The 23,677-nt window shown below is 38.4% G+C and overlaps 1 protein-coding gene across 4 annotated transcripts in view; it reads left to right on the plus strand.

Moving 5' to 3' along the window:
* The window catches only part of fam49bb (family with sequence similarity 49 member Bb), a 98,083-nt gene that overhangs the window by 18,285 nt on the left and 56,121 nt on the right, over positions 1–23,677 (plus strand). The window contains exon 1 of one of the 4 annotated variants that reach the window (XM_059022592.1): positions 13,014–13,035. The exons of 2 other annotated variants lie outside the window; for them this stretch is intronic. The gene's annotated coding sequence lies outside the window, so the exon portion shown is untranslated. One more of the 4 variants, XM_033998364.3, reaches the window with a different exon arrangement.

Here is a 23,677-nt window from a genome sequence, read left to right on the forward strand (position 1 = left end):
GTTTGGTTGTTAGTAGCTTATTGATCCCAGAATCTCATCAAGCAGCTTCTTGAAGGATCCCGGGTGTCCGCTTCAACAACATTACTGGGGAGTTGGTTCCAGACCCTCACAATTCTCTGTGTAAAAAAGTGGCTCCTATTTTCTGTTCTGAATGCCCCTTTATCTAATCTCCATTTGTGACCCCTGGTCCTTGTTTCTTTTTTCAGATCAAAGAAGTCCCCTGGGTCGACATTGTCTATACCTTTTTGAATGCTTGAATCAGATCACTGCGTAGTCTTCTTTGTTCAAGACTGAATAGATTCAATTCTTTTAGTCTGTCTGCATACAACATGCCTTTTAAACCGAGGATAATTCTGGTTGCTCTTCTTTGCACACTTTCTACAGCAGCAATATCCTTTTTGTCACGAGGTGACCAGAACTGAACACAATATTCTAGATGAGGTCTTACTAATGCATTGTAAAGTTTTAACATTACTTCCCTTGATTTAAATTCAACACTTTTCACAACATATCCAAGCATCTTGTTGGCCTTTTTTTTATAGCTTCCCCACATTGTCTAGATGAAGACATTTACTAGGTCTTTTTCATAGATTCCTTCTTCAATTACAGTATCTCACATATGATATTTATAATGCACATTTTTATTGCCTGCGTGCAGTACCTTACACTTTTCTCTATTAAATGTCATTTGCCATGTGTCTGCCCAGTTATGAATGCTGTCTAGATCGTTTTGAATGACCTTTGCTGCTGCAACAGTGTTTGCCACTCCTCCTATTTTTGTGTCATCTGCAAATTTAACAAGTTTGCTTTCTAAACCAGAATCTAAATCATTAATGTAGATTAGGAATAGCAGAGGACCTAATACTGATCCCTGTGGTACACCACTGGTTACCTCGCTCCATTTTGAGGTTTCTCTTCTAATCAGTACTTTCTGCTTTCTACATGTTAACCATTCACTAATCCATGTGCATGCATTTCCTTGAATCCCTACTGCGTTCAGTTTGAGAATTAATCTTTTATGCGGGACTTTGTCAAAAGCTTTCTGGAAATCTAAATAAACCATGTTGTATGCTTTGCAATTATCCATTTTCAATGTTGCATCCTCAAAAAAGTCAAGTAGGTTAGTTAGACACAATCTCCCTTTCCTAAAACCATGCTGACTGTCTCCCAGGATATTGTTACCATATAGGTAATTTTCCATTTTGGATCTTATTATAGTTTCCATAAGTTTACATATAATAGAAGTCAGGCTTATTAGTCTGTAGTTACCTGGTTCGGTTTTGTCTCCCTTTTTGTGGATCGGTATTACGTTTGCTATTTTCCAGTCTGTCGGTACAACCCCTGTGTCAAGAGTCCGTTGCATGATCTTGGTTAGCGGTTTGTAAATAACTTCTTTCATTTCTTTGAGTACTATTGGGAGGATCTCATCCGGCCCAGGGGATTTGTTTATTTTAAGAGCCCCTAGTCCCTTTAACACTTCTGCCTCTGTTATGCTAAAGTTTTTTAAAATTGGATAGGCATGTTGTCCGTGTCCTCCTTTGTAAAAACTTATGAAAAGTAATCATTTAATATATTTGCTATTTTTTTCTTCATCTATGATTTTGCCATTTGTGTCTCTTAGACATTTAACCTCCTCTTTGAATGTTCTCTTGCTGTTATAATATTGGAAAAACATTTTGGAATTGGTTTTAGCCCCCTTAGCAATATTGATTTCTATCTCTCTCTTGGCCTTTCTAACTTCCTTTTTGACTTGTGTTTGCAGTTCTAAGTACTCTTTTTGTGTACTTTGTTTTTGGTCCCTTTTAAACACTCTGTAAAGTGCCTTTTTTCGCTGAATTTTTTTTAAATTGATCTATTAAACCATTTTGGCCATTTTGTTTTAGATTCAGATTTGTCTACTTTTGGGATGTAATTGTTTTGCGCCTTTAGTACTACATTTTTAAAAAACAGCCATCCTTTTTTTGTGGATGTTTTCTCTATTTTACTCCAATCTACTTCTGTTAGTCTCTGTTTCATACCTTCATAGTTTTCTTTTCTAAAATTGTAAACCTTAGCTTTAGTCATTACTTTTGGGGTTTTAAAAAATACTTGAAATGAGACCATGTTGTGGTCTGAGTTTGCCAATGGCTGTCTGACCTCTGTTTTAGTTATTCTGTCTTCGTTATTTGAAAAGACTAAATCAAGGCATGCCTCCCCTCCAGTCGGTGCCTTGACAAATTGCGTTAGGAAGCAGTAATTTGTCATTTCTACCATTTCAGTTATGTCTGTCGTGCTCCCCACTGGTTTTTCCCTTTTTATATGTGGGAAGTTGAAATCCCCCACTAGTATGGCTTCTCCTTTGCTACACGCATTGTATAACAGATTATTTTGCTTGGTATCTGAATTTGGCAGTCTATAGCATGCCCCTATTATTATGCCCTTTGAATTTTTGTCCATTATTCTGACCCATATTTATTCTGCATTGTTTTCTACTTCCAGATTTAACACCTGGACTTCAAGACTATTTTTTTATGTATAGCGCTACCCCTCCGCCTCTTCTGTCCTGCCTGTCTTTCCTATACAGTGTATACCTACTAATATTATTTTCGTCTCCATCCCTCTCGGATAACCAAGTTTCTGTAACACCTATCACTTCATAGTTACTTGTTAGTGCATTAGCTTCAAGTTCTAACATTTTGTTTTTGAGACTTCTAGCATATTAGATAAATACATTTAACCCTTTGCGGTCCTATGTCGGACCTGAAGTGGCTAAAATTTGTTTGATGTACTGATTTCTGGCGGTTGTGTCTGACGATGTTTCTTTTTTCCCTGCTTCTGCCTATCTGAACCCAGCTGTTTCGACTCTCTTCCATCTCCCTGGTGGCTTTCTGTCTGCTAGGGGTGCAGTCTTTCAGGAATTGTGGGTGTGCCAGCTCCTCAAGCTCCTGTTGCTGTCTTATTTTCTGCAGCTCCATTTCTAGCATACTTACTCGTTTAATCCTTTGCGGTCCTATGTCGGACCTGGTCCGACATTGCAATTTTCCCTTTCCAGTCCAATGTCGGACCCTGTCCGACATCATCAAAAAGACGTAAAAAGCCGAGAAAACCATTCAGTGGCCGAGTGAGACCAATAGGAGCCGAGAGAAGCCGAAAAAAAGGGGGTGTATCTCATGAATACAGATAGCCCCGGCACCACATAGATAACACGGACATAAACAAACAAGATAGCTGCTTCTGCATCCAGTGCTCAAAGAATATCACAGACATTTGCAGAGCTTTTTTTAGATGTTATAGTAATACAATAATGACTTGGATCGCATTATTGAGGAGTTTGGTGATAAAACTAGTGATCAGGAGATGATTTATCGGTATGCACTACTATCAAGAGGTATGTGAAAAATACAGCGAATGATGGGTGGGGCGGGGCTGGAGATGCAGTACTGAGTGTCCTGTTGATATGCCGTGCCTTTTAAACCTGTTTTACTGTGAAAAAAATACTTTTAAACAGCGGGTCTAAAATAAACTGAGTGTGTAAAAATAAATTGGACCTGACGCGCCTGAGACGCACTGAATAAATGGACCGCTAAGGGTTAAGCAAGTCCTGGATCATGCAGCACTTTACACACACTTGGTTTAGCTCTGCTGGGTTTTCTTGGATTTCCCACATCATGCAGGTGTCACAGATTACTGGCTTGAAGACCATGTCAATATCTTTTTTTTTTTTTTTTGTAAGTTTAGCTTAGTTTCTGCAGCTGTCAACCTGCTTTCAAACTGCTTCTAACTGCTTTGTACTTTTCCACAACTGTACTTCTCCCACGCTGTGGATGCTTGCTGTCGCTGTATGAACAAGCTGACTGTAATAGTTCTTTGACCTCGATGCAGGCTTTCTCTTGGTCTACACTCCAGTGCCATGGGGTTTGTTTGTGCAAAAGCTGGTACAGTGCGGCTAGGACAGTTGACAAATCTGGCAGAAATTTCCAGTAGTAATTAACCAAGCCCAGAAATTATTTGAGTTCTGATATTTCTGAGTGGTAGAGCTTCTTTGATAGCTCTCACTTTGTCTTCCATGGGACAAAGACCTTGGGCAGTGGTCTTGTGCCCTAAGTAGGTCACACTTGGTGCTTGGAAGGTGCATTTGCTGAGTTTTGATCAGTCCTGCTTGAGACAGTCTTTTTAAAACCTGGTCCAGATTGTCACAGTGCTCTTGTTTCACTGGTTCCAGTAACCAAATGTCATCCAGGTAAACAGCAACGTGGGCTATTCCTTGTAAAAAGTTATCACCTGTCAAATCGCTGGTGCTGATGCGTCCAACTTTGATGCCTGGTTTGTAGTCAAATTATAATCTTTGCAAATGTGAATAGTACTTTTGAGTACGGGTACAATTTGGGCTGCCCAATGTGAAAATTGTACAGGTTCAATAATCGCGGCATGCTGTAACCTATTCAGCCCTTCTTCAATCTTGCCTTTTATTGCATATGGTACTGGCCTGGGCTTAAAAAAACGTGGTGAAACTTGAGTCCACAAGTAACTCCGCAAAGTGTGCCTTGCTCCTCTTTAAACTCTGCAGGACATCCTGGTAACTGAACATGCTTTATTCCACCCCAGTTGAACTTTATTTTCTACAACCAATTGCATTCCAGGAGGTTTGGGCCTTCACCTTGGACTACTAGAAGTGGTAATCTGGCCTGCTGGTCTTCGTAATTTACGTTAACATCCAGTGCTCCTAGCAGTTTAATGGCTTCTCTTGTGTTTGTATGTAGCTATACATGTGTCTCTGTAAGTGCTGGTGCCTTACTGAAACTCCAGGTTTCACGGTATGTGTGCTCACTTATGAAAGATGCTGAGGTCCTGTATCAATCTCCATTTTTAACTTTATTATTAACCTTAACCCTGGCATACATTGGCTCTACACCATGTTGCTGTCTGGGGCTTTCTTGACTTAACAGAACTGCCGTGGTTATACTCATACCTAGAACCGCCGCCAGCATCATTATGACAGTTAGATTTTAAACAACATCAATATTAAAATGAAAGACAAACTATCTAATACAACTCAAAGGTTTTATTCAAGCACATCATATCAAACATCTGCACAGCTGAAACACCGTATTTAAATGAACAATTAAACTTAAAAGGGTTTATTTTGTAACACCACAAGAGCACTACTTAAAAACATGAAAAACTATAATAAAATAAACATTTCAAAAGAAACTACTGTGTAAACAGGTATATGTACATAGGAAACTGTAAAAACTTCTTAAAAAGTGACATAAAAAAAGAAAATAACTCCCATTATGTAACGTGAATGTGCTTTCAGGGAAACAGACTTAAAAGTAGCACCCTAAGCACAATCCACACAGATGTAACGCTTCTCAACTTTTCCTGTGCATTTACCACATACTGCTCTTTCACATTGGGCACAGATATCAGAAGTTTTATTTTTATTACATTTAGCTACCAGCATTGTTTTCTCATGTGTGTGCCACTTGGTGCAGCACTGAATCCACGTTGAGCTTCATTTGCCTGCTGCTTTGCAGTTTTCTGATTGAAATGTTTCTGCTGAAGCGCTGTGGCTAGCTTCAAGATTAAATCTCTCCTACTGATATTTCCCCCGGTGTATTCCTTGTACAAAACGAAGGAATTGATGGCTGCCAGGTCCAGTACATTGTAAAATACACGTCTGGTCTGTACTCCGTACTTTGTGTCATTGTAGAAATCCACATTCTACGTTTTTTTCTTGGCAACAGTCCCGAAGGCAACAAACAAATGAAGGGACCTGAGAATAATTACATTCTTTTTCGGCTTACACTTGTAAAAAGTTAGCGTAGCACAGTCATTGTGTTTCAAAATTGTACTGGAGTACAGCTGTGGTTGCAAGTTTTGCACAGGTGGTGGAAGCTGTCTTCTTGCTTTGTTCACTGTTCCAACCAGGCTATTTTTTTATTCAATTATTTTGCCAATTACAGAAGTAAAAAAAAATGTCAGTGGTATGTTCGCTCCACAAACATACAGGATTGCAATAAACGCTTCTAATTCCTCCAACGACATTATATCCTATGTGCCTCTGCTACAGTACAGTGTTGAATGTGGTGTACCATTCGCATATCAGTTTTGTGCAGCCCGTCTTCCCACAGTGTCAACACCAGGATTTATAATTTCCCAAATAGTGCCATCCTTCCCAGTCTCCTGAATGCCTGTTAATGCTAGCGATGCAGCTGGAGTCGCTGTCCTTAGTACTGCTGCGGGTGAAGAGGTTGGCATGGCTGGCACGCCTGCAGCTGCTGCAGGAGACGATACAGGCAAAGCGGCTGGCACTGCAGAGGTAAGCTCAGTGGGGGTAGAGATAACAACAGGCTTGTATATAAATATATGATATTGTTGGTTATATTCAAAATAAAAACATGTATTGTAAAAGGCAGTCAAAATGACTGCTTTGGCGGTTCTAGGTGGGTGGGATTATAACGTCCTTATTTTCGCGATCCTGCCTTTCAAACGCCATCAGGGTATTTAATACATGTATTTAGGAAAAATCATAAACGGACAACCGCATAACTTTCAGACACGCAGAGAAATTTAAATTTGAAAACCTCAAACCATCAAAATGACTGCCGTGGCGGTTCTAGTGTTAAACTGTCGAGACTTTGCTTTATCCTTCTTCCCTCTGCACTTTTTGGCAACATGTCCTTTCTTATTGCAATTATGGCATACCTGTTTCTTTAAATTTACAGCATCTTGCATGGTGTGTGCCTCCACACCTGTAACACCCTGAGGCTGCCCTGGGCCTCTTGCTGCTTGCCTGCTTACTCACCTGGTGCACTTTGCTAGGTTCCGTATTGGCCTTCTGTAAATCCTGTGTGTTTTTAGCTGCAGTTTATATTCCTTGTGCTATTTCAAACACCTTTTTAAATGTATTTTAGACTTTAATGAAGACTGTATCCGGTCTTCATTAATTCCACCACTAGCCTGTCGCGCAGTATATCATCCAAAACATTTCCAAACTCGCAGTGTTTCTGATAATTGACATAATTCAGCAACAAAGATTCTCCTGGCTTACGGAAACTGCTATGAAACTGAACCTCTATACAATTAGCCAGAACCCGGGTCCGGACCGAGGTAAAAGTGCCAGTGTGAAAGGGACTCTACAAGGACTGCAAGCTTTTTACTTTACACAGTAACATAATTTGCCAAGAAAAAGTGTTCTAACTTCCTAATGTATTCAGTCCAGTCCCCGTTTTTGAAAAAACGCACTCATTGTCCCGTATGTAGCCATGTCCTTTTTTTAAATTATTTCTTTTACGTTTCATTATTATTTATTTTATTTTTTTCGACAGGAAAGGTTTATCCCATCTTCACCGCTAAAAACATGTGGTAACTTGGAAAAAAAAACCATGAAAATATGTTTTAAGTGCTGTATTAGAAAACAGCCCTAAACAAGGTTTAGCAGACCACAGGGTAAAAGTACAACAGTCGATCTCCTCAGGCCCTCTGCTGATGCAATACTTATAAGAAAGGTTTGGGTGGAGCCTGGCAAAGTACTGACCTACTGCAACAAACTAAGCAGTTACTACATTAAGCAACCCATTTTTTTCTCATGCATGTGGGTGTTTTAATATCAACTGTAAAATGATCCACAAATCAGAGCCTTATAAAACAGATAACAGATAACCACACTAGCATAGTTTTAATCATATGCAACTGTGCAGGAAATACAAGTATAAAAAAAAACACAATCTGAAAATAAAGCATGCAAACTATTTATTTAAAAAAATAAAAATGCATGTTTACTGTAACATGTGCTACTTTTAAAATTGCTGATGTGGACTGACAAGTAAGATGTGCACACTTCTTTCATTAGCTAAACTCCTTTAAGTCATTAACTGATTTGTATTCAGTGACGGCTCGTCATAAGAGGCTACGTAGGCTAAGCCTGCATGTAATTTTGTAAAAGTTAACCTTACGTCATGCTTTTCAAGGTCTACTGCAGGGGCGGCGCCACACTTGGGCCTGAGGGGCCTGGGCCCACCCATTTTGCTCATGGGCCCACCCAGTTATGGCGCGATTGACAATTAAAAACATTTCATGCCAAACCGTATCAGACTGTAATCTGCTGCGGCGAGTCTAGCTCATCCTTGTGGTTCAAAACATAAGAACATAAGAAAGTTTACAAACGAGAGGAGGCCATTCAGCCCATCTTGCTCATTTGGTTGTTAGTAGCTTATTGATCCCAGAATCTCATCAAGCAGCTTCTTGAAGGATCCCAGGGTGTCAGCTTCAACAACATTACTGGGGAGTTGGTTCCAGACCCTCACAATTCTCTGTGTAAAAAAGTGCCTCATATTTTCTGTTCTGAATGCCCCTTGATCTAATCTCCATTTGTGACCCCTGGTCCTTGTTTCTTTTTTCAGGTCTAAAAAGTCCCCTGGGTCGACATTGTCTATACCTTTTAGGAATTTGAATGTTTGAATCAGATCGCCGTGTAGTCTTCTTTGTTCAAGACTGAATAGATTCAATTCTTTTAGCCTGTCTGCATACGACATGCCTTTTAAACCTAGGATAATTCTGGTTGCTCTTCTTTGCACTCTTTCTAGAGCAGCAATATCCTTTTTGTCACGAGGTGACCAGAACTGAACACAATATTCTAGGTGAGGTCTTACTAATGCATTGTAGAGTTTTAACATTACTTCCCTTGATTTAAATTCAACACTTCTCACAATATATCCAAGCATCTTGTTGGCCTTTTTTATAGCTTCCCCACATTGTCTAGATGAAGACATTTCTACATAAACTCCTAGGTCTTTTTCATAGTTCCCTTCTTCAATTTCACTCTCTCCCATATGATATTTATAATGCACATTTTTATTGCCCGCATGCAATACTTTACACTTTTCTCTATTAAATGTCATTTGCCATGTGTCTGCCCAATTTTGAATGCTGTCTAGATCATTTTGAATGACCTTTCAACAGTGTCTGCCACTCCTCCTATTTTTGTGTCGTCTGCAAATTTAACGAGTTTGCTTACTATATCAGAGTCTAAATCATTAATGTAGATTAGGAATAGCAGAGGACCTAATACTGATCCCTGTGGTACACCACTGGTTACCTCGCTCCATTTTGAGGTTTCTCCTCTAATCAGTACTTTCTGTTTTCTACCTGTTAACCACTCCCTAATCCATGTGCATGCATTTCCTTGAATCCCTACTGCGTTCAGTTTGAGAATTAATCTTTTATGCGGGACTTTGTCAAAAGCTTTCTGGAAATCTAAATAAACCATGTCGTATGCTTTGCAGTTATCCATTTTCAATGTTGCATCCTCAAAAAAGTCAAGTAGGTCAGTTAGACATGATCTCCCTTTCCTAAAACCATGCTGGCTGTCTCCCAGGATATTGTTACCATATAGGTAATTTTCCATTTTGGATCTTATTATAGTTTCCATAAGTTTACATATAATAGAAGTCAGGCTTATTGGTCTGTAGTTACCTGGTTCGGTTTTGTCTCCCTTTTTGTGGATCGGTGTTACGTTTGCTATTTTCCAGTCTGTCGGTACAACCCCTGTGTCAAGAGACTGTTGCATGATCTTGGTTAGCGGTTTGTAAATAACTTCTTTCATTTCTTTGAGTACAATTGGGAGGATCTCATCTGGCCCAGGGGATTTGTTTATTTTAAGAGCTCCTAGTCCCTTTAACACTTCTGCCTCTGTTATGCTAAAGTTATTTAAAACTGGATAGGAACAGGTCGACATGTGGGGCATGTTGTCCGTGTCCTCCTTTGTAAAAACCTGTGAAAAGTAATCATTTAATATATTTGCTATTTTTTTTCTTCATCTATGATTTTGCCATTTGTGTCTCTTAGACATTTAACCTCCTCTTTGAATGTTCTCTTGCTGTTATAATATTGGAAAAACATTTTGGAATTGGTTTTAGCCCCCTTAGCAATATTGATTTCTATCTCTCTCTTGGCCTTTCTAACTTCCTTTTTGACTTGTGTTTGCAGTTCCAAGTATTCTTTCTGTGTGCTTTGTTTTTGGTCCCTTTTAAACGCTCTGAAAAGTGCCTTTTTTCGCTGAATATTTTTTTTAATTGATCTATTAAACCATTTTGGCCATTTTGTTTTAGATTTAGATTTGTCTACTTTTGGGATGTAATTGTTTTGTGCCTCTAGTACTACATTTTTAAAAAACAGCCACCCTTTTTCTGTGGATGTTTTCTCTATTTTACTCCAAAACTACTTCTATTAGTCTCTGTTTCATACCTTCGTAGTTTGCTTTTCTAAAATTGTAAACCTTAGCTTTAGTCATTACTTTTGGGGTTTTAAAAATTATTTCAAATGAGACCATGTATTTGTATTTGCAAATGAGACACTTGTATTGTAAGTCGCCCTGGATAAGGGCGTCTGCTAAGAAATAAATAATAATGTTGTGGTCTGAATTTGCCAATGGCTCTCTGACCTCTGTTTTAGTTATTCTGTCTTCATTATTTGAAAAGACTAAGTCAAGGCATGCCTCCCCTCTAGTCGGTGCCTTGACAAATTGCGTTAGGAAGCAGTCATTTGTCATTTCCACAATTTCAATTTCGTCCATCGTGCCCCCCATTGGGTTTTCCCATTTTATACAGGGGAAGTTGAAATCCCCCATTAGTATGGCTTCTCCTTTTCTACACGCATTTCGAATGTCATTGTACAACAGATTATTTTGCTCAGCGTCTGAATTTGGCGGTCTATAGCATGCTCCTATTATTATGCCCTTTGAATTTGTGTCCATTATTCTGACCCATATTGATTCTGTGTTGTTTTCTTTGTCCTGATTTAACACCTGGGCTTCAAGGCTATTTCTTATGTATAGCGCTACCCCTCCGCCTCTTCTGTCCTGCCTGTCTTTCCTATACAGTGTGTACCCACTAATATTACATATATCCGTCCCACCCACCTCAGCACCATTGTCATGGTTATGAAAAAAAAAGATTGGTGATTGGACGGCTGAGATATGAGATCTTACGTCTTTGATACTATAGTATCGAAATTACAGAGCGTCGGCAGCATACATGTAGGAAGCACGCAAGCAACCAGCTTGTGCAGCTGCTGTTTAGTTATTTTTTACATTTGCAATTAGCTATCTAAATACCTACACAGGGCAGCAGTGTGGAGTAGTGGTTAGGGCTCTGGACTCTTGACCAGAGGGTCGTGGGTTCAATCCCAGGTGAGGGGGCACTGCTGTTGTACCCTTAAGCAAGGTACTTTACCTAGATTGCTCCAGTAAAAACCCAACTGTATAAGTTGGAAATTGTATGTAAAAAAATAATGTGATATCTTGTAATAACTGTAAGTCGCCCTGGATAAGGGCATATGCTAAGAAATATAATAATACAGAATGTTTAGCCAACTTTGCAGTAAACCATAGCTATGTTTGTGTCTTACGGATTAGCTATGTCCCGACAAATTTTGTAAAAAGAAAACTAACTGACGAATCAACAAATGCGCCAGTAATGTAAGTACCTACATTTAATGTTATCAACTTGAGTTATGCTTAACTCATGCCTGTTTTGTTTTTGTTCCCATATATCTGACACTTTTTTAAAGCTCAAAGGGAAGTATTAACATTATCATTTTAGTCAATGTATGAGAGCTTTTTAAATTTAAGCTGACTTTGGGAAGTTGAAACATGTGTGAGAGCTTTTGTCAGACGCTAACGTTATGAAATTTGTGCTGCTATGCCTGTTGGTAGTAAATCGGATTTCTGATTGTCAAAATGTTTTGGTAGAGTGTGCATTCTTGGAGAATATGGTGCTATTTCTGACAGTATAGAGTCAAAGATCTTCTAGTTAATATAAAGATCTTTGATAGAGTGTCCTCAGTACACATATTAGTAATTACGTCATTACGTTTACGTCATTAAGTCATAAACGACGCGTCCGTGAAAATTTGGTATTTCAGTTTTTTATTTTTCTTAAAAATATTTCCCAACATAAAACCAATGTCACCTTACAATAATTGATTTGGAGTTTCAGTGTTTTAAAATAAAATATCAAACAGAACGAAATTTCAATGTACCATTTGTAATTCAGTAATATGAGAGAATTGGTCAGGGGTCTGAATACTTTTGCAAGGCACTGTGTATATATATATATATATATATATCTATCTATATATCTATATATATATATCTATATCTATATATATATATATATATATATATATATATATATATATATATATATATAGCCTCCCCACTTATTAGTCAGGAGCCACTACTTTTTGTATTGGTGGTGTAAATTACATTCAAACATCCAATGCATTTATGAAACAAGCATATTGGTAACATACACCTCCCACCATTGCTGAAAATTGAAATGAGTGCTTTCAGTATGATAAGATAGTTGATGACCATGACATATATTAACATTATTTACAGAATAGTAGAGTAGAATAAGAAATGGCAACAGAAAGTTTGATCCCAAAGTAATAAGTGGTTCTCCAGATATATGCAAACATGGCTGTATGGATAGACAGACAGCTACAGATATCCCTGGAATGTGATACTCGGAATGGCTTATTCTGAATGATGTTAATACCAAGTTTCATGAGAAATGATTGGATGAGCGGTTCTCCAGGTGTACACACAGTGTAAACATGACACACAGATGGGAGATTATGGTTCCCACAATGTGTTATTGTAGCTAATTAGGATGACCACGAGCTTCTACAACTAAATATAATAATTAATCATTCATAAAAAGTGATTTGGGGGATTTCCAGAGGGCTCCTTCCAATTGCATAAAATGAATCAATAACACAGTAATTTAAGCAAGTAGAATTTTTGGAGAAGTACAGCACAGGCATTGGGAACTGCTGGCATTAGTACTATATTCAATGCCAGAGCCTGTTTTAAAATTGTTGGAAATAACTGTAGAATTTCCAGGGTAAATCTTTGAATTCCATGCCGAATGAGATTCAGCATGTTGTATGCACGCGGCGCCTCTGCATGCTTGTGAGGAAGGAGCTGCGAATTGTATTAGGTTGGCAGTAGGACCCGGAGGAATCCGTCTTGGCTAGTACGGCGTGTGTGTGAGTGAGAGTAGCTGATGTTGAAGGTGGAAGTGTTTTCAGTTCACGTTCTGTAATTTTGAAAGGAAGTACTTTGTGCAATGTATTTATTAATTAACTTATTTTAAAATTAAACAAATAAAGGAACGTCATGCAGGATATTTAATTCTAGAATACTGGCCACTAAATAATATCAGGTAAGGATGGATAACCCTTATTTCCAACCGTGTTTAGCATTTTATTTCGTTTTGTTAGGTTCGGTAACTCGCGGAGCAGGGGACTAGAGTGAGGAACTTCGCCTAGGGAGGTGCCTTAAGTTTGGGCTAAATGTGCTTGAGAATCTGAAGCTTGGTAATATTTATTTGCAAATGTGCAGATTTTATTATGATTTTTTTAATTGTAGGTTTCTAGGAGTGGATATAGTGATACATAAATGACGTATACTTGGTGTTGTCACTGGAGATGTTTGCTATTATTATTATTATTATTATTATATTAATAGTTTTACATTTAACATCGTTTACCCATTGGCAAAGGAGAGGTAACGCCCAATAAATAACTGGTTTCAGAGAATAACATTCATTTAAATGTAAACAAAATAATACTAGTACAGTGAGTGTATTGTTTGTTAACACGCTGATCAGTAGCTACTGTAGTTCATTATTCTTGCAACTGAGCATCATAATGTTTGGGGTCTGGTATTTGGCAGAATAGGACACAGAAAATATAATCTGCTCCCAATGTCTTGGCAATGTACAATTCCTGCTATGTGAACTGTACTAATGTTTTACTAATAAAATTAAATACCAGTGGATTTCATCTTCTCACTGGATATGGTAAGGTATTGGAAAGAAAAAGTGATTCATATATAGTTGGTCATATGAATTCCTAAATAAATATATTGACTAGATATTTTAACTTCAGTTAATATTTTATAGATGACATTTAGTATGGAGATCACCATGACATTGAAGGTTTTAATTATAGGTGACGTAGGTAACCACTTTGAACTATTGGGCCCTCACAGTATGTATCTCCTAAGGCATTTTGTAAAAAAAAAAAAAAAAAAAGCTCCTGGTTTTGGGTATTCAATAGTGCCTGGCCTTGGCAGGTTTCTTATGTCTTGCAATACATAATGACATTTCAATAGAATGTAATTTTAGAAGGTGATTGACTTTTGACCCTATTTTTAAAGCCGTTCAATTTGTGTGTTTAGTTTGCTACGCCTTAAAGACTTTTACTAACCATACGTACGTTCAGGGTTCCCATTAAGGTTGAGGACTCCTTTGGGGAATTAGACAGCCAAGAAATGTTAATGCCTGGCTGAGTTTCCGTTAGCAGAATAAAATTGCCTAATTAAAGTGCGTGTATTATTTTTTTTCAGCATATCTGCCAAAATTAACAGTCAGCTTATTTTATTATACATTTTGACCGCTAATGTGGCTTTTTCGTTAACTGAATCTACATTACTTTAATTTATTTACTTTCCTGTTACTTAATGTTGATTTAAACTGAGTTTATTTCAACCCACGGCTTCCATACAGTAGCACCAGGATTGTAGAGGAGCTTGATATTGGTGATGGGATACAGTAGCTATATGGAACAGACAATTGAAAGAAATTTAACAGCTCTTGGATCCTAAAATTTAGACAAACTATTTTAGTTTAAATGAAACTAATGTAGAGATTTTTTTTTTTTTTTAAACCCAGATGCGATTGTGCCCTTTCTAAGTACTTAAAGCGCAACAGAAAGGGGTAAAAAAGGATGGCATCAGTTTGGTAAGCTATTAATGAATGGCTTACAGTAAGGGTAAAAGAGCTTTTACGTTCTTGGTATAGCTCCCCAAGTGTGCACTTACTGCATGCTGCTGCCTACGATCAACACAGATTGTCAAGTTTCTAGTTTGGTTTGACCAAGGCTTCTTTTTAATCAGAAACACACTTCTAAAGTTTAGTTAAGTACATACTGTATAGTTAACAAAATAAATCTGACGTATTACTTTGTTTTGTAGATCTCACATTTTTCTACTGTATATGAAAGATGCACACATTACAGTAATATAAACTACATGTATTTGATTTTTAATAGTATTTTTTTCATAGCATTTGTAAACAATAAAACTAGCGATCATGGTTTTCCTGCTACATGTCCTATTGAAGGAACACATGAGTTGCTTCTGGGAGTTTTATGCCTTTGTAGGAAAAACAATTCAGAATGTTTTTATTTTTTGTAGACAATGACTTCCTGAGTATATTTTAAATATCCTGTATATTTATCAGAAACAAAACGTAACATTCTAAGAGTGGATTGAGCACATCAAGATTAAGCCTGGATCAGACTCGATCCCGGATTGAATCCTGGGTTGATATTTTTTTCCTTTGCGCAGATCGAGATTCAGATTCAATCCAGATTACATTCCAATCCTGGTGTTAGGTGCATTGAGTCTGGTATTCTTGCGAAGATGGATGGTTATTTTGAACGTGTTAGGCAAATTCAGGATGCAAGAATGGTTAGATGTTATGTTGTTCGTGATCGTAACAATTCTTTTATTGAATTTAATGATGAAAGTTTTATACAGCAATTCAGAATGAGAAAAAAAGCATAACGGAATTGGTTAATATATTAAAACCACAAATAGTTAGATACAGAGACAAAAAAGACTTTTCCTCCACTCATTCAAGTGCTACTTACTCTGAGATTTTGTGCCACCGGGTATATATTAAATTTCCAATGGGAGAACGCATTACTAGCCATCGTATACAGCAGTTGTTTTTTGCTAGAGCAGGTTTTCCTGCTGTAGTAGGTGCTATAGACTGCACTCGTGCCAATAATTTCACCAGGGGGCGATAGTGCTGAAATCTTTCGGAATCGTAAAGGGTTTTTTTCAATCAATGTGCAAATGATTTGTAATACAGAGCTAAATATTACCAACGTAGTTGCTCGATGGCCTGGATCCACACACGATTCATGAATATTTGATACCAGTTTTGTTTGTGCCAAGTTTGAAAATAAGGAGATTGGAGGTTTATTATTAGGTGACAATGGCTACCCCTGTAGGCAGTATTTAATGACCCCAATTTGAAACCCTGCAACTGGTCCTGAAAGACGTTTTAACAAGGCTCATGTACAGATGAGAAATGTTACTGAACGGACATTTGGCGTTCTTAAAAAGAGATTTCCATGTTTAGCATTTGGACTTGTTAACTTGGAAAGGTCACTCGTGATCATAGATGCATGTGCAGTTTTGCATAATTTCAGTAGACTAGCGGGGCTTCGGGATTTTGAAACAGACGCTCTTCCTGATGACCCCGTGCCTCTTGTGCACGAAAGGCATCAAGGCGGACAGGCTAACACAGTTTTTCACCAGTTAAACACTGGTAAAATAGCCTAACTGATTACTATTTCACCACCAGTAGATACCAGTGGATTTTAGCTATTGCAGTAGCAATTTATTGGGGTGGTATTTATTATAAACAGAACAATTAAGTTCAACAGTAGGTTTAGAAAACAAACAGATGCCATGTAAGATATAATAGTGTATTTATTATTCTGTACACATTTATGTACATGTATTCCTTTCCATTCCTTTTCAATGCAGCTATCTGCAACATTAATTTCTCCTCTTTCAGTGTGTAGATCCACATTTTCAATGTGTGGTCTTTACGAGCCATCTCCAGGAGGGCTGGGCCAGGGTCAGCTGATTCCCTTCATCGCTTTGTTACAGGCGTCGAAGTGACAGTGGGCGGGCCTTGTTCTAACGGAGGCGAGCTAGTGGCTGAGCTAGTAGTAGTACAGACAGCAGCGTCAAACCAGGCTATCTGGCAGATCGTCAACTACCTAAGGAAATGTGTTGTAAATAAATAAATGTTTTAGTTAATTCAGTTCTTGATTGGTTTTTCTATTTAATAACACAAACATAAATGAGTTAATCAGCACATGGACTTGCTATCACGGTAAATAACAATATTTAGTTTGTAAATGTATAATCTAGGCTATTGATGCGGAATATAATAAATATTATTTTGTTTGTTTTCTACAACTGTCCGAAGCCTACCCTGGTGGAAGCTTCCTTGTTGAAACAGGCATCATCATCGTATGGATTTGGTAGACTGTCAAATTGTTGGCGCAAAAACTGAACACATTTCTTAGAAATGCTATCTATTGCTGTTCGGTGGAGGTCCACCGCCAGTCATGTGTTGCTGTCGTTTCTCCCTGGAAACGTGTTTTTTTGCTTTATTGCACGCAGGCAATACAAATGTGCATTATAAATATCATATGGGAGATACTGAAATTGAAGAAGGAATCTATGAAAAAGACCTTGGAGTTTATGTTGACTGAGAAATGTCTTCATCTAGACAATGTGGGGAAGCTATAAAAAAGGCCAACAAGATGCTTGGATATATTGTGAGAAGTGTTGAATTTAAATCAATGGAAGTAATGTTAAAACTTTACAATGCATTAGTAAGACCTCACCTAGAATATTGTGTTCAGTTCTGGTCACCTCGCTACAAAAAGGATATTGCTGTGCTAAAAAGAGTGCAAAGAAGAGCAACCAGAATTATCCCGGGTTTAAAAGAAATGTTGTATGCAGACAGACTAAAAGAATTGAATCTATTCAGTCTTGAACAAAGAAGACTACGCAGTGATCTGATTCAAGCATTCAAAATCCTAAAAGGTATTGACAATGTTGACCCAGGGGACTTTTTTGACCTAAAAAAAGAAACAAGGACCAGGGGTGACAAATAGAGATTAGATAAAGGGACATTCAGAACAGAAAATAGGAGGCCCTTTTTTACATAGAGAATTGTGAGGGTCTGGAACCAACCTCCTCTCGTTTGTAAACTTTCTTATGTTCTTATGTAAAAATATCTCTCAATTTTTACTAAAAGGTGTATATTTGTGCATGCTGTATTATTTTTGTTCACTTTGTGCCTTTACTTTACAGCCATTTAAAGTTACTGTTAAAAAATAAAAAAGCAACTTTTTCAGAAGTCTGACTTTCATACATTTTTAGGTTTCAATTGTAGGATAAATGTTTTAGTTATACATTTGTAATTATGCGCCATTTGAACTCGATGGGTATGTAATATCAAGTTAATAATATTACATTTTATTGGAAAAACGAAAATTATTTTATAGTAATTCTAAATAATGGTGTTTATAAAAAGTTTTAAAAAATGCTGTAAGCTCAATGAAAACAGGTGTAGTTTGCAAAAAATGAAAAAAAAGAACTTTCGAAAACGCTAGACCTTAGGTGCCTTAATTCGCATAAACTTAAATGGAAACAGGTTTATTTGCATAAAATAAACAAATCCCCATCATGCTCTGTACTTCCTAAGGAAGTTATTTTTTCTTGGCAGATGGGAAGAAAGAAAATTCTTCCTTGATTTAAATGTATCTGGACTTCCAATGACAAATGGGCAGTTCCACAGTGTCGGACGTACGCTTTGGACACTTTGCTGATCTGTAGCTTCTTAACTTGCTTGGTTTCTTTTATGGCATGGTAGATGCCCCTATTAGTATAGTTGTTCCATCATATCAAAATTGTCAAATACTAAATATCCTATCTAGGGGGGGTAAAAAACAGTCGGTGTCGGACGTAATCAGAGTTTATGTGTATTTTTCCAGCATTGGTCAGAAACATTCAGATTGCTCTGAATTAGGAGGACTCTGGTAATACACTCTATGCTGATCTTTTAGGTAAGACTTAAAGTAGTGAATTGTATATTAAGTATTTCAAATTGCATGCATTATTTCTGAAATAGGAAAGAGTTTTCTTCAGCGTCGGACGTACAGTTTCAAGTGTTGGACATACATTTGTGAAAGTGTCGGACGTACAAGTACTATTTTAATAAAAAAAAAAAAAATTGTTTCCAAATATCATCAATTTACCAAAGCTGTCAATGGAAGGTTTAACTTTTAGGAATATTTCAAGTGATTAATTCTATATATTAAGCCTTTTGTGCAGCTACAGTACCCTGTGCTCACTGCCACCATAGGGTGGCAGTGAGCACCACACACACACACAGAGGGCAATTTAGAGTGACCAATCAACCTGAACAGCATGTCTTTGGTCTGTGGAAGGAAACACAAGTACCTGGAGAAAACCCATGTGAACATGGGGAGAACATGCAAACTCCACATAGACCAGAATCGAACCCAGGCCCCTGCAGCGCTAACCGCTAACCTCTAGCAGACCTTATTTACTTCATTTGCTCACCACAATCTTAATTGAAATGAGGTGTAACAAATAAAGCTAGAAATGAAAACTCACAAGATGTATTTAAATGCCCAAAATTCACAATTTTATTCTGAACTATTACATGCAGGATACATGAACAATGTAGTAACCTGATATAATCTTAAGTGTTTTGAGAGAAAAACAACACACATTAATATGGGAAAAAAGACAGCCTACAACACACAGAAACATCAATATGAACACTAATCTCTTAAGTGTACTCTAGATAACAAAACTGCAATGCACCCTTATGACTAACATGCTAACCAAGGAGTAGAGAGAGAACTTTCCCCGATTTACTGCAACTACTGGAGTACTGTAATCTAAATCAAAATACAAAACTACAGTATGCATAGAGCCTAAAATTAGGTAATGAAAATGAACTGTCCCCTGTTTCCTGCAACTACCGAAGCTTCAATCTTTCTAATGACATCCTTTTCAAAGTACGTAATATGGTCAGGAGTTTCGGGCCATTTACATTTTGTTCCAGATGGGCACATGGCATTCACATTGTAGATTTGCTGACCATCCTCTTTACTCTGTTTGGTGATCTCTCCTGGAAATATGTTGCCATTATACTTAACAAGGACCCAATCCCCTACCAAGAAGACTTCTCTACCAGAGATATCCTCTTCTTGATTTGGTTGACTGGACTCATCGAGGGTCTCATCTAGATCTTTGTCTTCAATTAGCATTTCCATGAAATGAGGGGAGTCAGAAGTTTCAGCTACAATCAAAGCAAACTTTCCCTTTGGCCTAATGCTGTGAACTTGGTGTGTATTTGGAATTGCTAGTGTGCCTTCCCAGTGAGTCTCAAGCATATTCCTCTCCTTTTCAATTTGTTCTCTTGAGACATACAGGATATTTATTCCTGGATTTCTCTCCTTAGCTACTCTGTGTTGCTGTTTGACCCTACCACTAAGAACATACCGCCAAACTGATCTTTTAACTGTTCCTTCAATCCCATCAACAACTCCTTTGCCATGTGATGTTGCAAAAAAATGCCAGCTAACTTTGAAGCTGAACTCCTCCCACAAATGCAGGTTTTAATTGTGAGCTGGCTCCATCTGAACAGATCTTAACTTCTGTGATTGCAGGGTATTTGTTTTTCAATGATTCAAGGATATGGGTCATGAAGGTGTATTCTTGGATGAATGCGGATTATCACACCACCAGTTCAACCATGTGCTTAAACAAGGAAGTTATGATTGCAGTTATGATACAACAGGAAGTTATGATTGCATGTGACCAACAGGTGGCAGGACTTAAAACATGGTGTCGGACGTACGGGTGTCGGACGTACACAAAAATGTACGTCCGACACCAGGATTTCTGCTAAACTGTAGATTGTGGTGAGCAATCAATATGGTAAATATGTTAGGGGGACCCCTTGTGCAGAGAATCTATGGTATAAAATAATTTCAAAACTCAAAGCTGGAGCAAACTAAAAAAATATGAAATTTCGGTGTCAGACGTACTGGTTGTCAGTGTCGTTATTAACATTATTCATTTTACAAAATTGAGTGATGATGAAATTTGCAGTTTGCCCTCATCATTAAGCTAACACAGTATGCTTTAGAAAGAAATATTAAAATGAATGTATTATTCTTTAGTAACCTGTACAAATTTTAATGACTCCATACGTTTCGCATCAAGTTTTGTAACTGCCGAATAGACTACTGCCATAAAAAGTATTTTTACTCCTATAATCCAAACTTTTTTTTGGTAATGCCTTATAAATCCTAAAAGTTGACAATTTCCTGTAAAATGAGTGTAAGTTCATCATGATAGGATGGTTTTTAAAAATTAACCCCTGGGTTGACCTTCCCGTGGAATTGCCCAAATGTCAATTTAAAGCGTTTTTTTTAAAATATTTAAATTAATTTCTTTAATACAGTTCAGACGGCGTCACATCCATAGCAATGCACTTCGAGTTTGTGACAGGGTGGCTTTTTAATTTATTTTTGTACCAAGGTATTTTTGTTGACTCCAAGAACCTTTCCTACTTCCCTTCATGTCTGAATGTGTGTGTGTTTGTGATATGCATGATTAATGAATTCTGACTTACCATTTCCCCTATTTTCCCCAAATCACTGCAGTGGTATCCCCATTCTTGGAGAACAACACAAGCAAAGAGAAAATATAATTAAAAAAAACAAAGTTTGTATTATTCATACCTGTGTATAAAAATCCTTGTTGCTGGTAGTAGCTGATCAGCAGTGTATAAAAGATGGCCGCCAGTGATACCTCAGCATATAAAGATGACTGATAGTGCCACATCAGCAGAAACAAAATGGTTGCTGAGGTTAAAGGTCATAGCTAATATTTAAAAGTGCACTTTTCTTTATGTTATTTGTCTTATATATGTGTATGGTTAACCTTATGTGTGTGGATCTGGACAAAATATTTTTTTGATGATGCTAATGAAGCATTTTTGCATCTGTATTTTTTTTTTTTTTTTTTTTTTTTTTTTGAGAGCTGTATCTTTAAATGAGAGTTGCCTTATGGGAAATTCATTCTATATATAAAGGCCTTGGAATGCTCAGGGAGAGAGCTCTAACCTTGAAGGTGGATGCTGGAGAGACTCATGGCATATTACTTTCTCTTGTTTTTCTTTTGTTTCATATGATTTCCATTACACGAGAGTAGATGTTAAAACTTCATGCTGATTTGAACTCGGCTCTCGCCAAGATAAGCACCAACTAAGACGTAGCTTTACAGTAAACTAATGTGATCCATATGTGTCTCCATCCATTTACGTTTCCTTCCATATGATGATGTAGATATCCTTCTGTCTGGTGTTAATGGCTGAAGTGTAATGCTGGCTCCAGGGATCAGCTTATTTTGCCTCCCTGGCGCATCAGCACACACAACGGCTGCGATGCTGGCTCCGGGGATCAACCAAAGTGCGGCCTCCCCAGCGCATCAGCATGACAACCGTCTGGATTGAGCTAAGTAGGGTACATCTCTGGGGTTTTCAAGTGGGCACCTTCCATCCTCAGTGTTTCGTCGACTAGCCCACGACACCTCAAGAGGGCTCGACGGTGATTCTGGCGTCCCAGCATCACCCCCCTCCGTCCCCCACTCAACTCAGCCCAGCTTACTTACCTGTCCCCAGCCAGAATCTTTCCGTCTCAACCACAGCCAGTTGCTGCTCCTCTCTGCTGTTTCAGATAAGTTCTTCACTGTGCGACGCAACTCTTGGCCACTGAATCCGACGTCTCTGAGAAACCGGGTTGTAGAGTGTGCCACAAATCCTCGACAACCCACTTCCACTGGGTAAACCCGAACTCTCCATCCTCGCTGTTCCGCTTCAGTGGCTAGTTGAGCATACCGCAGTTTCTTCCTCTCATACGCCTCATCTACAGCATCCTCCCATGGCACTGTTAACTCTACCAGGTGAACAAGGCGTGCTGATCCAGACCACAAGACAATATCTGGTCGAAGGTTAGTGGTGGCAATCTCAGGTGGAAAAATAAGCCGTTGACCAACATCTGCCAGCATTTTCCAGTCTCTAGCAGCTTCCAGTTGTCCTGGTCGAGAATTGGTTTTAACACCTTTTCTTGGTGGTTGCTCTCCTGGGCGGAGGAATGTTGTCTTTTGTGTGTAATGTTTTGATGGAACAGGTGACAACTTATTGGTCATGTTACGCTTGTCTTCCAATGCTAAGGCCAAACATCGCAGCACCTGGTCATGGCGCCAAGTAAACCGTCCTTGGCTAAGAGCCACCTTACATCCTGTCAAAATGTGCCTTAATGTTGCAGGTGATGAACACAAAGGACATGAGGGATCCTCTCCTACCCAGAGGTTTAGGTTCTGTGGTGATGGGAGAACATCATATGTTGACCTGATGAGGAAACTGATCCTGCTCTGTTCCATTGACCATAGGTCTTTCCAGCCAATCTTGCGTTGTTCCACACTCTCCCATCTCATCCATTCTCCCTGCTTGGCCTGGGAAATGGCCTTTATACACCTCATCCTCTCCTCCTGCTTTTGCACCTCGTTGACTACCAGCTTCCTCCTTTGAGCTGGGGCCGCCTTGTGCCATGTAGGAGGAGTTGAACTGAAACCAAGACCCCCTCTTCCATGCTGAACTTGCCCCATGATATCACCAATTCGAAGGGCAGCCTTTGCATCTTCCACAGCTTTCTTTGCCGCCCACTTTCTTCCAGTTTTCAACACAGGTGCTGCCTCCCTTACGCATTTATCGCGTGACTCTACTAAAGTCATTTCCAGTCTGACCTTGGCGCACTTAAACTCCTCGGTTAGAGCAGAGACTGGTAGCTGCAGTATTCCTTTACCATAAAGTCCCACTCTGCTGAGGCAGCGTGGAACTCCCAACCATTTCCTGATGTATGAACTGATTAAAGCTTCCAGCTTCTCTACTGTTGTCAAAGAAACCTCGTACACAGTCAGTGGCCA

Source organism: Acipenser ruthenus, chromosome 4, assembly GCF_902713425.1.
Source record: "Acipenser ruthenus chromosome 4, fAciRut3.2 maternal haplotype, whole genome shotgun sequence".
NCBI classification, from domain to species: domain Eukaryota; kingdom Metazoa; phylum Chordata; class Actinopteri; order Acipenseriformes; family Acipenseridae; genus Acipenser; species Acipenser ruthenus.